At 43.5% G+C, this 14,436-nt stretch overlaps 1 protein-coding gene and 1 non-coding gene across 2 annotated transcripts in view; both read left to right on the top strand.

The window, feature by feature from the left end:
• Positions 1–14,436, top strand: part of LOC126162151 (platelet glycoprotein V-like) — a 124,737-nt gene that overhangs the window by 93,877 nt on the left and 16,424 nt on the right. The window lies entirely within an intron of this gene.
• On the top strand, positions 5,289–5,360 carry Trnac-gca (transfer RNA cysteine (anticodon GCA)). The gene has a single exon. It is a non-coding gene; the product is annotated as a tRNA-Cys (tRNA).

Below are 14,436 nucleotides of genomic sequence, written 5' to 3'. Positions count from 1 at the left end.
GACATCTTGAAGTTGCCTCGAGATGATGCAGTCGAAATTGCTTAGAGATGACGCAGTCTTTATCGAAGACTTCTCGAAGCAAATCCTTCACCTGGAACGCGACATGTGGTGTCGCAGGATCGTGCATGAAAATAGTGTAGCGGACACAGTTACGTTCTTGCAAAGCTGGAATCACGTGTTGCACAAGGTATGCCTCATAAGGTGCAGATGTCACTGGATACCTAACAGGACTGTGAGATGTCATCTCTTTTGAGAAAAACGAACCGGGAATGAAGGAGCTTGTGAAACCACTCTACAATTACATAAGCAGAGTGCAGTGGACGCCCCTCCACATGTGGTGAACTAGAACGCCGTATATGAGAGTTCTGTGCATTCACGGCACCGTGCAGACTAAAATGTGCCTAGACCGCCCAAACAATATTCCCCAGCCGCATTTCACCAATTTCCATGCGTGCCAAAGTCTTAGGGCTTCATTTGATACACTTTCTAAATCTTGTAGGGATACTACTGTAAAATGCACCACGAAATGTTTTTAATTGATGGCCAGGTGACAGCCAGTTCCCGTGATACAGCTTGAACACTGGCTGTAAGGTAAGCTACAGCTACAGTCATGAGAATGGGCTGCCTCCCTCTTCCTGGCTGCACAACCTACTTCATTTGTTTTTCAGATTTCTTGATCATATTCTTTGGCCCATTAATCGAGATGGGGTCTCTTCGAATTGTTTATGTCGGTGATGTTTCCGCAATGCCCGCAATTGCTGCTGTTCTGATGAAACAACTTTACCAGAAGTGTACGCTCCTTCTCTCAATAGCCATTGTGTTTCATACAGGAAACTTCAACCTCCTTCACCCTTTACACCAACAGTCACTTAACAAATGAAATCAACACACGTCCCCAAGCGCAAACAGCATAGTGCCTTCAAAGCAGGAAACACTTCACTTTCTGACTCCTACCGTGCTGCATGTATACAGCCCGCATCGCAGCACTCGGAACACCGTCAGTTTAATTATAACCAGCCAATACCTTTCCTGATTCGAGTTCAGGCCTAGTGAACCAAATACCTGTTCTCTAGAGTGCTGGTGGACGAGGTAGTGGGATCTTGCGTGGATTCTATATTCGCATGACTGTCGTGAGACCCCAAAAACAAAGAACGATAAACGGCAGTCTCTATAGGTTGCGCTCCTGTTACTGTAAGATTTCTGTCAAATGCTGGTAGACGCTTCTGCTTCTTACACTGTGCATTAACACAACCTCCTCACAAACAACTAATATTTAAGGGATCCAGGCATTCTGGGCGTACTTCGCTGAGGAAATCTTCTCCAGTCATTAGCCGAGGCGTGCCGTCGCGCAGTCGCAACGTTTCGACGAGTTTTCTAGTCGCCATCTTCGGGCGAAGGTCGTCGAGGTGTTGCGTCAACAAGATGCCCCGACTCGGCTGATAACCCGAAAAAAAATTCATCAACTAATATTCAGATGAGATTACGGAATGTGAAAAAACCCCCGCTTAATCTTTCCTTATTTGTACATCACCTTCATTGTGCTGCAGAATTAACGCCTTCATTGTGTTGCAGGTTTAATGACCAGTGTGGTATTAAAAATTATTTTACTCTCTCGGGGTACTGAATTGTAATAGGCCAAACGGCAAAAGAATGGTGGATATTCAACCAACAACTTACAGTTCATCTATTTTTGCTGCAGCCTCAAGACTCCTTTCGTAATAATCTTACACTAGACGTCAAGCCGCTGTCCAGCTGGTGGCAGCAGTGTGAGAATGAAGATAAGGCCTGCATCTCGATAACCTGAATATAGGCCGCTGATACAAGGTGCACTTGCACATGACAGCAGTATATTCAAATTAGGGCTTCAAGCGTAATAGTCGCACGTCTGACGTGAAAAGTTCATATAGAGTGTTTGGATCTGTTTTTCTTGTGCAGAGTATAGGAATCCGTTTATTACACATGAAAACCACACATCGACGCTATTTTCTCTGCGATTCCTAACCTTTATGTGCCTCAGCAGCTGTCGGACTCGAGTATTGGAACTCAAGGAAACACCTTTTGCGACTTGTGGTTCGATGCGTCGTTGTCTATACAGTAAAATGAAACTTCATACAATTGTCTTATGCATTCGTACACGGAGTGTGCCGCGAGAATATATTTAAGAATCCCTGTAGCTTTGGTCCTTTCTGTAGACTGCTTTGCGGTGACTTTGGAGCCAGGATACATTGCGGCAATGAGTTTGACTGTATAGTCAAAAGAAGTGAAGGATTGATGATGCTTGACAACATTATGACCTGTTGCTAGATCTGTAGCAGCAACGACCAGTTCTTCCTGGGTATCTTCTTTAATTATGAATGTAGGAAAAAGCCTTGATATCGATGCAGCTGCGAATCTGTTTGTATGATTCTTCGTGGAAATGTGATGCCGCATATCTGCCTTAACCTCAGCGAGTTACTGAGACGGAACAGCGACAAATCTCACACAACGCTTCCTGATACGTAAGTCCCTTCTTGGCAAAAAAAAAACACTGTTTTGTGTAATCATACCAAAAGTGACACTTTCTGTTTCCATCATTCTGCATTTTCGTAAATTACGATAAGTTTATTAGGCGGTAAACAGTCGACAATTACACTTCAATCATCGAAGTACCGCCCTATATATCCGCAGTAAACACTAGAACATTACTAACTTGCACTCGTTCGTATTACGTTTAGAAAGGATCGTATTATTAGATCGCCATTCAAATGAGAACTGCCAGATTCTTCCGCGAGGTGCTGCTTAAATTGTTCCTGCCCCATACCACTGGAGAAGTCTGGTATTTTTCCGAATGATAGCGCTCCTGCTCGATCGTCGAAACTGGATACGCAACAGACAACGCCATCTGTTGACAAAATAACACTAACTGAGGCTGCATTTACAAATTGTGCTAACCCGCTAACTGTTGGCGTTACTGCAGTACTTGAGCCCAAGGTCTATAGAGAACGGGTCTGGTCATGCTACCATGATTCTTTGCGATCGCGGCCATGTTGGGTCTAGCCTATGACGCGACTGTAGCAGATTGTTTTTGAACTGGGTGTAGTATTTGTCGCTAGAAAGTGTGTTTATTTAGAAAAGGGTTACTGCGCTGCACGGAATTGTAGTCCAAGTTGCGTGAGGTAAGTAAATTAACGGTTGCAAGAATTACAGCTGAAATATCGTATGGATTTTTTTTTAAGTTTCACTTTGAGGATTCACTGTTCAAGTAAGGAGAGCTGATGAAGGAAGACAGCTAAAATGGAATGCCATTCCAACGAAATTTGACGTCCGCCCGCATCTCGTGGTCGTGCGGTAGCGTTCTCGCTTCCCACGCACGGGTTCCCGGTTTCGATTCCCGGCGGGGTCAGGGATTTTCTCTGCCTCGTGATGGCTGAGTGTTGTGTGCTGTCCTTAGTTTAGTTAGGTTTAAGTAGTTCTAAGTTCTAGGGGACTGATGACCATAGATGTTTAGTCCCATAGGGCTCAGAGCCATTTGACGTCCCAAATCCACCCAAACTATAACAAAAATCTTCTAAACATCCAAAGGCAGGTACAAACATTTATGAAAGCATACCGTTTTACTCAAACGAAATGAGCAATATTGATCTTACACATAGTCAGCATTTAATTTTTAAACTTAAATATATAATTTCCGACACAAAAGATAGGCAAACTGTTTTCGGAACGGTAATTATTTCTGGAAGCAACCGCTCTGTTCTCGAGCGACATAACACTGTGTCGTCTGCTCTAGCCATAATATGGCGGCTCCGTAAGGAACATTGGTGTCCAGACCTTCCCTATAGAGACCTTGTTGAGCCAAGCTCGTAACAGTATTTTGCAAAACGGGGACAAAATTGGGTGTTACCGAGGTGTCGGAACAAGAAGGCCCATAATGATGACGATACCGATATATCGGTGCGGATGGCAAGCCTAAGGAAGGCTTGACAGCAGCCCCCACCCCACACCCACCCCCTCCCTCCAGATGCGGAGTACTGAGTTTTTATTCATCACATAATTCTCATAAGCTTGCAGAAGTGGTTTCCGTGACTCTGCAAAACTTCTCTTTTAGCCAGGTGTAGCACAGTGTAGCTGACTGTAGTGAGACAATGCGATGGTAGTTAACCATCTTCTCTTCAGATAATGTAACGCCAGACATTCGATTATGAAGCACTCACTAACTGGCTTCATTTGCTAATGAGTCGCTCTGCTTTCCGTAACAGTAAGCACGCTGGTGCTCTACCAATCAAATGGGGGCGGTAGAAAAGCTGCTCTTGTGTAACATCTCGACTTTCTTTATTCTTCGAGTGTTGTGTGAGGGTGGCTAAGAAGCGTTTCCGAACAGTAGAGGAATCAAATTCCCCGTCACAGTCGTCTTAACGTGAGCAACAACAGATAAGCACAACGCTTCCTAGAGCATTGTTTGTTTCCGCAGAATGCCATTTTCGGTACCGTGTACACTCTCCGAAGCATTAAAATTTGTTATCTACATTATTACTTCCGAGGAAGATTAGTCAAAGGCTCCTTATGACTGGTTATTTTTGTTTATAACCAACAGTGTTCTCAGTTCTGATTTCCTACTTCAGACTTGTGAGATTCAGTACTAAATGATGTTAGCATATGAATAAAAATATCTTTTCTAAATATTTTGCAAGTGTATTACCTAGCTTATTAATCATTTTCTTCGAAACATGTCAAATACAGTCGTAAATTAACATAATTAACATTATAATCAGTCATCGTAGTAATTGCTTTCAAGGTCTTTGACCTTCTACTCATTGATTTGCATTAAACTGAATTAGCGAAGTTCACACTCGTTACTACAAATAAGCAACACATTGGAAAGCAAACATCACTATAATATGCCAATCATTTTCATGCTGGCGCAGTGGCAAACTATAATCACTCCGAGATTCAATACACGTATAGCATTTTCAAACTCCAGAGACAGTTAACGTGTACTTGATTTTCATATTCATAATGTGAAACGTGCTTGTTTCTACATTCGTCTTGCAAAGTTGACTGAAAAACGATTACTTCCGTAGACGAAAATATTAATCTTACGCTTTTAAGACTACTGATACCATACCATCTCGATATAAGGTGAGACCAGACAGCAGTGATTTTGCGTATGCAAAGGTACTAAAAACGATCAAGACGCTTCCAAAACCTTATCCATACAGTTTCCATACTACTACAACATTCTGTGGCACTAAATTTAAACTGGTGCCGGTGTAATCGGACTCTTATGCATACTAAGCCGTCTAATCAAATATGGGGGTATAGCTCAGTGGTAGAGCATTCGACTGCAGATCGAGAGGTCCCCGGTTCAAACCCGGGTGCCCCCTTCATTTTTTTTACCTTCTTCGTTCTGTCATATACAATGTATTATGTACAACTTCAAAGACTGATCACAAAAAAAAAAAAAAAAAAAAAATTAGTTCCGCTTGGGACGCGACAGCGATCGGACGTGTCGGTACCTCCGCGTAGTCGTAGCGCCGCAAGCCGTGTATACTACCGTCGTACACAAGCTTCTTAATTCACTCACAGCGGTCCCGACCGCTCATATAGTGCATTTTTGGCTCCCAGTGTACCTCGTAAGAATACCCTGTGTTTTGCATTTGAGAAATCCAGGAATGTGCAACCGAGTTCTCTAGAAATCCATGACTGGATAGTAGATATTATTGGCATCACATCCGATCAGGTCCACACAGCATATTATGACATGGCGGAATACTGTTTCTTTGTGAAGTTTTTAGACCAGATACAACTGGAGAAAATTTTGGTGAATACTGGTGGGAAAGCAGAGTTCCGACATCGTGATCAGTCGGTGAGTACAGTTTCAATAACTAACGCTGACATTGAGTATAAACAAGTGCGAGTGTTCAATTTGCCACTTGAGGTTGAGAATTGTTTTCTTAGAGATGTCCTCGCCAAATACGGTGACATCCGACAGATTAGAAACGAAAAATGGTCGAGCCGTCACAAACTCCAATGTTATAGTGGGGTTCGCCCAGTTGACATGGCCGTTAAAGTCAATATCCCATCCTACATAATGGTTTGTGGTTATAAGGCTCATGTCATTTACGAGGGGCAAGTAGGCACTTGTTTTATCTGTAACACGAGTGGCCATCTACGAGAGGATTGCCCATGGCGAGTTGTCGTACTTCGAAACAATCTGCAACAACGACAGAGATTAACATTGGCTGATGTCCTAACTCAAAATCAGACGCCTTCTGTGACTGACTCCCAACCGAGTGCATCTGTGTCAGAGGACAACGATCTCGGTAACAGCACCTTCCCACCCTTGCCTCAAAAACCCGTGGCCAGTCACCCCTTAGCCACCGGTGTTGCATTATCTGTCGGTAACAAACAACGATATACTAGTGACGGTAGTGGTTCCGCCAAACCGATGACGCGGAGCCACGGGCCTCCACACAGGACACGCTTGTGTCGGATGGCTCAGTTACGACCCGCCAAATTCCCATTCGACCGCCCGACGCAGAAACTGTCAATACGAGTGCAACCGAGTGTTTACAGCAATCCGTTCCGATGCCGCTTGCCGACTCGCCGCAGGTGTCCAACACACAAGAGGCGGCAGTCAGTCAACTGCAACTCGTGAACACAGCGGATGAAGCACGTGGTGTAGAGCATAACATAAACAGCCGCCACCTCGAAACTGCTTCCAAACAACACGAGGACCCGGACAGCTGTATACAAACAGCCAGTGCGACTCCAAACAAACACAGTGAGCCTACTGAAGCCGCGTCTTCGGACTTGCCGTCACCCGTTCCGAAGCAAGGACTTTCGCAAACTGCTTACAGCCATGACTCGCCGACTCCGCCGTCTTCAATGACACTTCGGACAACTTTGCGACTTAAACCAAAGGACTCCGTGGCTGGAAGTAACTCAAAAAGTAAAGTCAGCGCAAAAACTGGTACAAAACCTGCGGATGTAGGTTCGACGTCCGACGGTTAGATGGACTGGGCTTCCTACGCTTCCCCTCACCCACAAGTCTCGGACGATCATGAGTCAAGCTTATAAGTTTTTGTTCCTGAACATTAATAGAGTTAGGACAGATTTAAAATTAGCAATGCTACGGCAGTTTATCTATGAGTCCGAAGCTGATATAGTTCTGTTACAGGAAGTGTCTATCTTAAGTTTTCATGTATCAGGATTTGCAACAATCGTAAACACCGTGGCGGACGGGGGTACAGGTACGGCCATTCCATCACGAGACGGAATCCCAGTGAGCAATATCGAAATGTTGGACTCCGGTAGAGGCATAGCTTGCCAAATTTTTGACGTCATCCTCGTCAATATCTATGCTCCATCTGGAACGACCTTAAAATCAGAAAGAGCTAACTTCTTTAAACAAGACATCATATACTTGCTACGCCGCAACCCAACCCAGTTGATAATTAGTGGTGATTTCAACTGTGTGATCGACAGGAAAGACCAGTCGCCAAACTTTAATTACTGTAGGGAACTACATGATCTGGTGCGTCACCTGCAGCTGAAGGATGCGTGGGAACTAAAATTTCCTACCCTGGTAAAGTACACGTACCTGACCACCACCGCATGTAGCCGTCTAGACCGTTTGTACATCTCTGAGAACATTTGCCAACATGTTCTGGACGCCGATGTCATTCCGGCCAGCTTCTCCGACCACTGCGCCCTCTGTGTCACAATAAATCTGGCCAAACAGCATACTAAATGGCATAGGATTCTGTGGAGCCTAAATGTTTCTATTCTCGCCGATGCCTTGCTACAAGATGTCATCTCCACGACATGGGCGGATTGTCTCAAGCAATGCTGCAGATATCCGAGCATGACAGCCTGGTGGAATGCTGTGGTCAAACGGAAACTGCGATTATCCTTAAGAAACTACAGTTGGCAACGGGCGCAAGATGTCAAACGCACGATTGATTTTTACCAGACAGTTCTGCGAGAGTTGCATGCGACTACGACACCAACCAACACACAGCTGACGACCATCAAACAAATAAAGGCGAAGCTCATAGGCATAAAGCGAACGCAGCTTGAAGGACTGAAGATCAGATCTAAAGCAAAATCGCTTCAAGAGGATGAACTTGCATCGCTGTATCACCTCATAAAACATCGTGCCCATTGCAAGCGAGCTTTTATCGGGGAGCTGGACACTGATGATGGACTCCGTTTGACCCGACAGAGTGATATTCTTACTGCAGTATATCGCTACTTCACGGATCTGTACTCGCAATGTGATACATATGGTGATGACGGCGGCGATATCGTGAGTGCTCTGCCCACCGTAGTCACACCTGCGGACAACTCGGCGGTCGTACACGATTTTGCTCCAGACGAAGTTCTTGAACTGATTTCTGGCCCGCCATCGAATAAATCCCCTGGCCCTGATGGTTTGCCACGGGAATTTTATGTGCGCTTCTGGCCCATAATCGGACAAGCATTTACAGATGTTCTCAATGAAGTGATGCGAGGGAGTGACGTGCCGGCCGAAATGAAGGAAGGCCGAATTGTATTGATATCAAAAAGCGAACACCGAAAAACCTTAGATCACTTCCGACCTATTACTTTACTCAATTTTGATTACAAAACCTTCGCCAGAGTACTCAACAGCAGATTGTCTCTGTTAATGAAGCAAGTGATTCGCAACCATCAATCATGCATCCCTGGTCGCACTATTATGACGCCCCTTTCGGAATATAGAGATGTAATAGCCATAGCGTCAGTCACTAACGTGAATCTCGCATTGCTGTTCATCGACTTTTGCAAGGCTTTTGATCGCGTCTGCCACGAGTACCTCCTACAGCTACTGCAGCGGTGTGGTTTTGAGCAACGGGTTATAAATGTCGTGCAACATTTCGTCACGGGCATTACAACCAGAATCAGCGTAAATGGACAGCTTACTCAACCCATCGAGGTCCAAAGAGGAGTGCCGCAGGGGAGCCCTCTCTCCATGATGTTACTTGTTTTATCGCTTGAGCCGCTCTTACGCTCTATTCATGACAAACTTGCAGGCCTTTCCATCGCCGGGACGTCCTTCGTGGTTCGTCCTTACGCCGACGACGTCGGAGTGTTATTGCGCAACGACGGAGACGTATCAACCCTCAAGACCGCGGTAGACGAGTACTATCGTGCTTCCGGTGCTAAAATCAACGCCGGTAAATGCACCTTTGTCAACATTCGAGGATTCGACGCAGTTATTATACCTTGGGCGAAGCGTGTCGAAACCCACACCACTCTGGGGATGATTATCGACAAGTACCCGCTAAAAATGAATGCGAAAAATTGGAAGCAGGTCACCAATAAAATGCAAGGTGCCATCTATGAAAACAATTGGCGGTCCATTAACATTCTCCAACGCATACGACTCCTCAGCAGTTATAGATTCAGTAAAGCGTACTATATGGCCCAACTATTTCCAGTCCCCAAGATGCAGGCCAAACACGTTATGAAACTTTCTAATAGATTTATCTGGCAAGGGCATCTGTTCAAAGTGAAATACACCACGCTGACGTCTTCCAGACAGGCCGGCGGACTAAACATGCCTGGCATTAACCGAAAGTGTACTGCGTTATATATTAAACGAATCACCCATTTGTTGGACAAGGAACCTCTCAACGTAACCAGTTGGCTCTTCCGAACCTTACAACCCACCGATATGCATCCACCCATTGATGTAGGTAAAATACATTACAAACTACGACATGTCAAGCAGTTTTTTCTTGAAGTAAGCTATATTGATGGACATTATTTCACGCAGGATTTACCGACGCGCACCTGTTATTAAAAAGATGGACATCTCCAATAGTCCGGAATCCCATTGAACTTAAATACCCGAGTGTTCATTGGAAGGCAGTTTGGAACAACATAAGTTTAACTGTCCACACTGCTGAAGTGGCGTCCACATGGTATAAAGTGGTAAACGATGTTATACCCACAAATGAAAGGTTGCATAGAATCGGTTTAAGTGACAGTGATAAACGCGTCCGCTGTGGTCTGGTTGACACCTTACGCCTTCGCTTCACTTGTGGCGGCCATCTCATTAACTGGAAATGAGTGCAACAGAGGCTGGGCCTGATCACCCGCAGCAGCCCAGCCAGCCACTGCACTGATATCCTGCTCTGGCCGGACACGAAACATTTTCCCGCTACCAAGAACAACACCGTGATGTGGATGTTAGGACAGTTTGTGACATATATCACCATCCACAATAGTGAAGATAATCTCATTAGTTTCGAGGCTTACATGAGAACGGCACGCTGGAAGATGAAACGTTACCCAAATTTCAGGAAGATGTTTGCTAACATGTTAGACATAATTTTTGAAAAACAAGGCGTAGGGTAATTCTCGATGCCGGTAAGGACACAAATCACATGCAAGACTATGTAGCGAACAAAATACACAACGAATAAGGGGTTATACCAGTTCCAAGGACTACTCCCGACTTCTCAATGGTGTCATTAACTGCATTATGACGTTTTCATTAATTTATGTTCCTGTGCATCTCTTGTTATCCGTTCGTGTGCTCCAAATGACTTTGAGTTTGGACGGTTATGAATCAAATGACAGAACTGTCATTCCAGTTAAGACAATCAAATATACATATGTTTGCGTTTCGGTTCTATGTCTCTGTCTGGTCTGAAGAGGCTATTGTAAGTTTACTATTTATGTTTATTTTGTAAGCTTACAAATGGCACTATATTGAAATGTGTTCTTCAGTGTATTGTAGGATACAATTCGTGTTGAATCAGAAAAAAAGGAAAAAAACTGGTAGAGCATTCGACTGCAGATCGACGAGAGGTCCCCAGTTCAAACCCGGTCCCCCTTCATTTTTTTTACCTTCTTCGTTCTGTCATACACAATGTATTATGTACAACTTCAAAAACTGATCACAAAATTACTCATTATACTTTATTAGTGTAGTCGCAGTGCTACGATGACTTTTCTACGCTTTTTTGAAGTTCCGTTTTAATTATTACAAGCTTGTAATTACTAATTTTGTACGCTGTTTCTTAAGTTGGCTTTCAGTAATTACATGCTTGTAATTACTACAAAAGAAAATACTCCGTTGGTCAATGCTCATTTTTCCTGTAACACTGGCGAATTCACTTTGTAATACGACACGAATGAACGCTTAAAAGAAGTAGCAGCTGGATTTTACGAGATTTTTCTGTCAGTTTTCGAAGTTTGTCATTTATTTCTTCGTTCTGCGTGCGTTTATTGCAATGAAAAATAATTCGGATGCAAGGACTAGGAGGCACAGTGCGCAGTCACTGGCTACCAATGTACATAGTTCTACACAGTTAGCGTCATCAGCTTTACATAGCGACGTACATGCCATCTTTTTAAAAAACACGAAAATTCCAATAAAATTAATAATTGCACTAACATTGTTATTTGTATTGGGATTGTTTATAGTAGGAATCGTATATTTCCGTCCCTTTGATCTCTATTCCACTTTTGCAGGACAAATAATTACTAAAAATTTATTAACTGGACATATAAGAATAAAATCGAAGACAGTATTAATGTCATAATATAATCATGCATTCCACCGATTAGAAAATTTTTATTTCGTGTTGTCTTGAAATTTGGAGAGTAGCTGTAAGTTTTGATTAATGCTACGACTGAATCATTATTTATCTGTTCGTCGTAAAAAAAACTAACAGACAACACTACGATCCAAAACAGCCGCCTCATACGTATACTATAAAGAGATACGCTTTAGGAATCTGCGTGAAAAAAAAATTTTCGAATTATGCGACTGAACAAACCCTCGAACTTTCTACGTCTATAATCCAATAAAGTATACGCTGCTCTCTCTGCAAATGTGACATTCTTCCAGCAAAGGGCATTGCTTATGTCTACGAAATTAGTCCGTTAACATTAAATCAACCGTTGCAAAACCTATACTATTCCTTAAGGACTAATCCCGTCCGTGGTTCATAGTTCATAGTCCCAGTTTCCGGTTGCCTATCTGACACCTTCCAGGGGTAACAAAAATTTTACTTTCACTATTTCATTTAATTACTGACGGAATTTGAAAATTTAATATACTGCCATAATATACTCATCAAGAGTAAAGTTAAACACATTTTTTTTCTGAAACAGGGGTTGTTTTATTCAGCATTGAAATACACCAGGTTATTCCCCAATCTTTTAGCTACACAACACTATTTTTCAACGTAATCTCCATTCAATGCTACGGCCTTACGCCACTTTGAAATGAGGGCCTGTATGCCTGCACGGTACCATTCCACTGGTCGATGTCGGAGCCAACGTCGTACTGCATCAATAACTTCTTCATCATCCGCGTAGTGCCTCCCACGGATTGCGTCCTTCATTGGGCCAAACATATGGAAATCCGACGGTGCGAGATCGGGGCTGTAGGGTGCATGAGGAAGAACAGTCCACTGAAGTTTTGTGAGCTCCTCTCGGGTGCGAAGACTTGTGTGAGGTCTTGCGTTGTCATGAAGAAGGAGAAGTTCGTTCAGATTTTTGTGCCAACGAACACGCTGAAGTCGTTTCTTCAATTTCTGAAGAGTAGCACAATACACTTCAGAGTTGATCGTTTGACCATGGGGAAGTACATCGAACAGAATAACCCCTTCAGCGTCCCAGAAGACTGTAACCCTGACTTTACCGGCTGAGGGTATGGCTTTAAACTTTTCTTGGTAGGGGAGTGGGTGTGGCGCCACTCCGTTGATTGCCGTTTTGTTTCAGGTTCGAAGTGATGAACCCATGTTTCATCGCCTGTAACAATCTTTGACAAGAAATTGTCACCCTCAGCCACATGACGAGCAAGCAATTCCGCACAGATGGCTCTCCTTTGCTCTTTATGGTGTTCGGTTAGACAACGAGGGACCCAGCGGGAACAAACCTTTGAATATCCCAACTGGTGAACAATTGTGACAGCACTACCAACAGAGATGTCAAGTTGAGCACTGAATTGTTTGATGGTGATCCGTCGATCATCTCGAACGAGTGTGTTCGCACGCTCCGCCATTGCAGGAGTCACAGCTGTGCACGCCGGCCCGCACGCGGGAGATCAGACAGTCTTGCTTGACCTTGCGGCGATGATGACACACGCTTTGCCCAACGACACACCGTGCTTTTGTCCACTGCCAGATCACCGTAGACATTCTGCAAGCGCCTATGAATATCTGAGATGCCCTGGTTTTCCGCCAAAAGAAACTCGATCACTGCCCGTTGTTTGCAACGCACATCCGTTACATACGCCATTTTAACAGCTCCGTACATCGCTGCCACCTGTCGGAAGTCAATGAAACTATACGAGACGAAGCGGGAATGTTTGAAAATATTCCACAAGAAATTTCCGGTTTTTTCAACCAAAATTGGCCGAGAAAAAAAATGTGTTGCATTACTTATTGAACTGCCCTCGTAATTATTACTGTTAGAAACAGTGTACATCTCTTGAAGCGGCTTAGCTCACGACGCGCAAGATATCCAGTATATATTTATCCAGTATTTGAAAGCGAGAGCACGAAAAAACTTTACATATAATTTCAAATAGTTCCGAAACGTTTTATCGCTAACACCCCTCACAGAATGATGAAAGGAAAAATGTTTACCGCTTACTCCATTTTTTCTGTAAGATTTCAGAATCAGGCATGATGTTTTAATTTATTACTTCTTCACTAATAATTACTTACGCAACGCATCTGGCAGGCAGTATCCACATATATCACCGAATGTCCCTCCAAAATTGTATCATTGTACCACACACAGTTCAGGAGAAATTATGTCATAAACACTAAGATGTGCGAAAACAACAGCGCATATTAGCCAGATTATAATCTTCCGGTGCTTCATAATGACAGCATTTAGTGACTTCCAAACAATTTTAAACTTCATTTCCAACCTTTTCTGAACTTTTTCTCGGTTGTCTGCTTAACATCAAATATTTAACACATTAGCTCATTTGTAAAGATATCTGACGTTTGAAGCCGTTTTATACGCGGGACTCCGATTCTTTAAAGAAACGGTGTGGGGATTACAGGTAATACACTAGAGAGAAGTTCCAACAATGAAAAGGACCATCATCGTATCGAAAGCATATAACCAGCCGTAGAGCTAAAGAAACACGTAGAGATGCCTGCAAAATTCTATACGATCATAAGCGTCGGCAAGTAAGGACTAGAGGGTGATCCCCCCTCCTTCTTCCGCCCCCCCCCCCCCTCCTGAAATCTGAGTACAGAGTTTTTTTATCACATTTTATCAGACAACAAATATTGTGGGGATAAACATCAGTTCCATGGATATTCCATGAACTCTTATGGATCTGGATAAATCATTTATATCAGAAATAGCCGTTTCGTAGTTTCACCTCCCGCTGGATAAATTTCTGCGGACGCACTTGCATATGTCAAAAAGAAGGGGAACTAATAAACGTCTTCT

The sequence above is a fragment of the Schistocerca cancellata genome, chromosome 2 (genome assembly GCF_023864275.1).
Source record: "Schistocerca cancellata isolate TAMUIC-IGC-003103 chromosome 2, iqSchCanc2.1, whole genome shotgun sequence".
NCBI lineage: Eukaryota > Metazoa > Arthropoda > Insecta > Orthoptera > Acrididae > Schistocerca > Schistocerca cancellata.
This window is presented reverse-complemented; position numbering and strand designations above follow the sequence as displayed.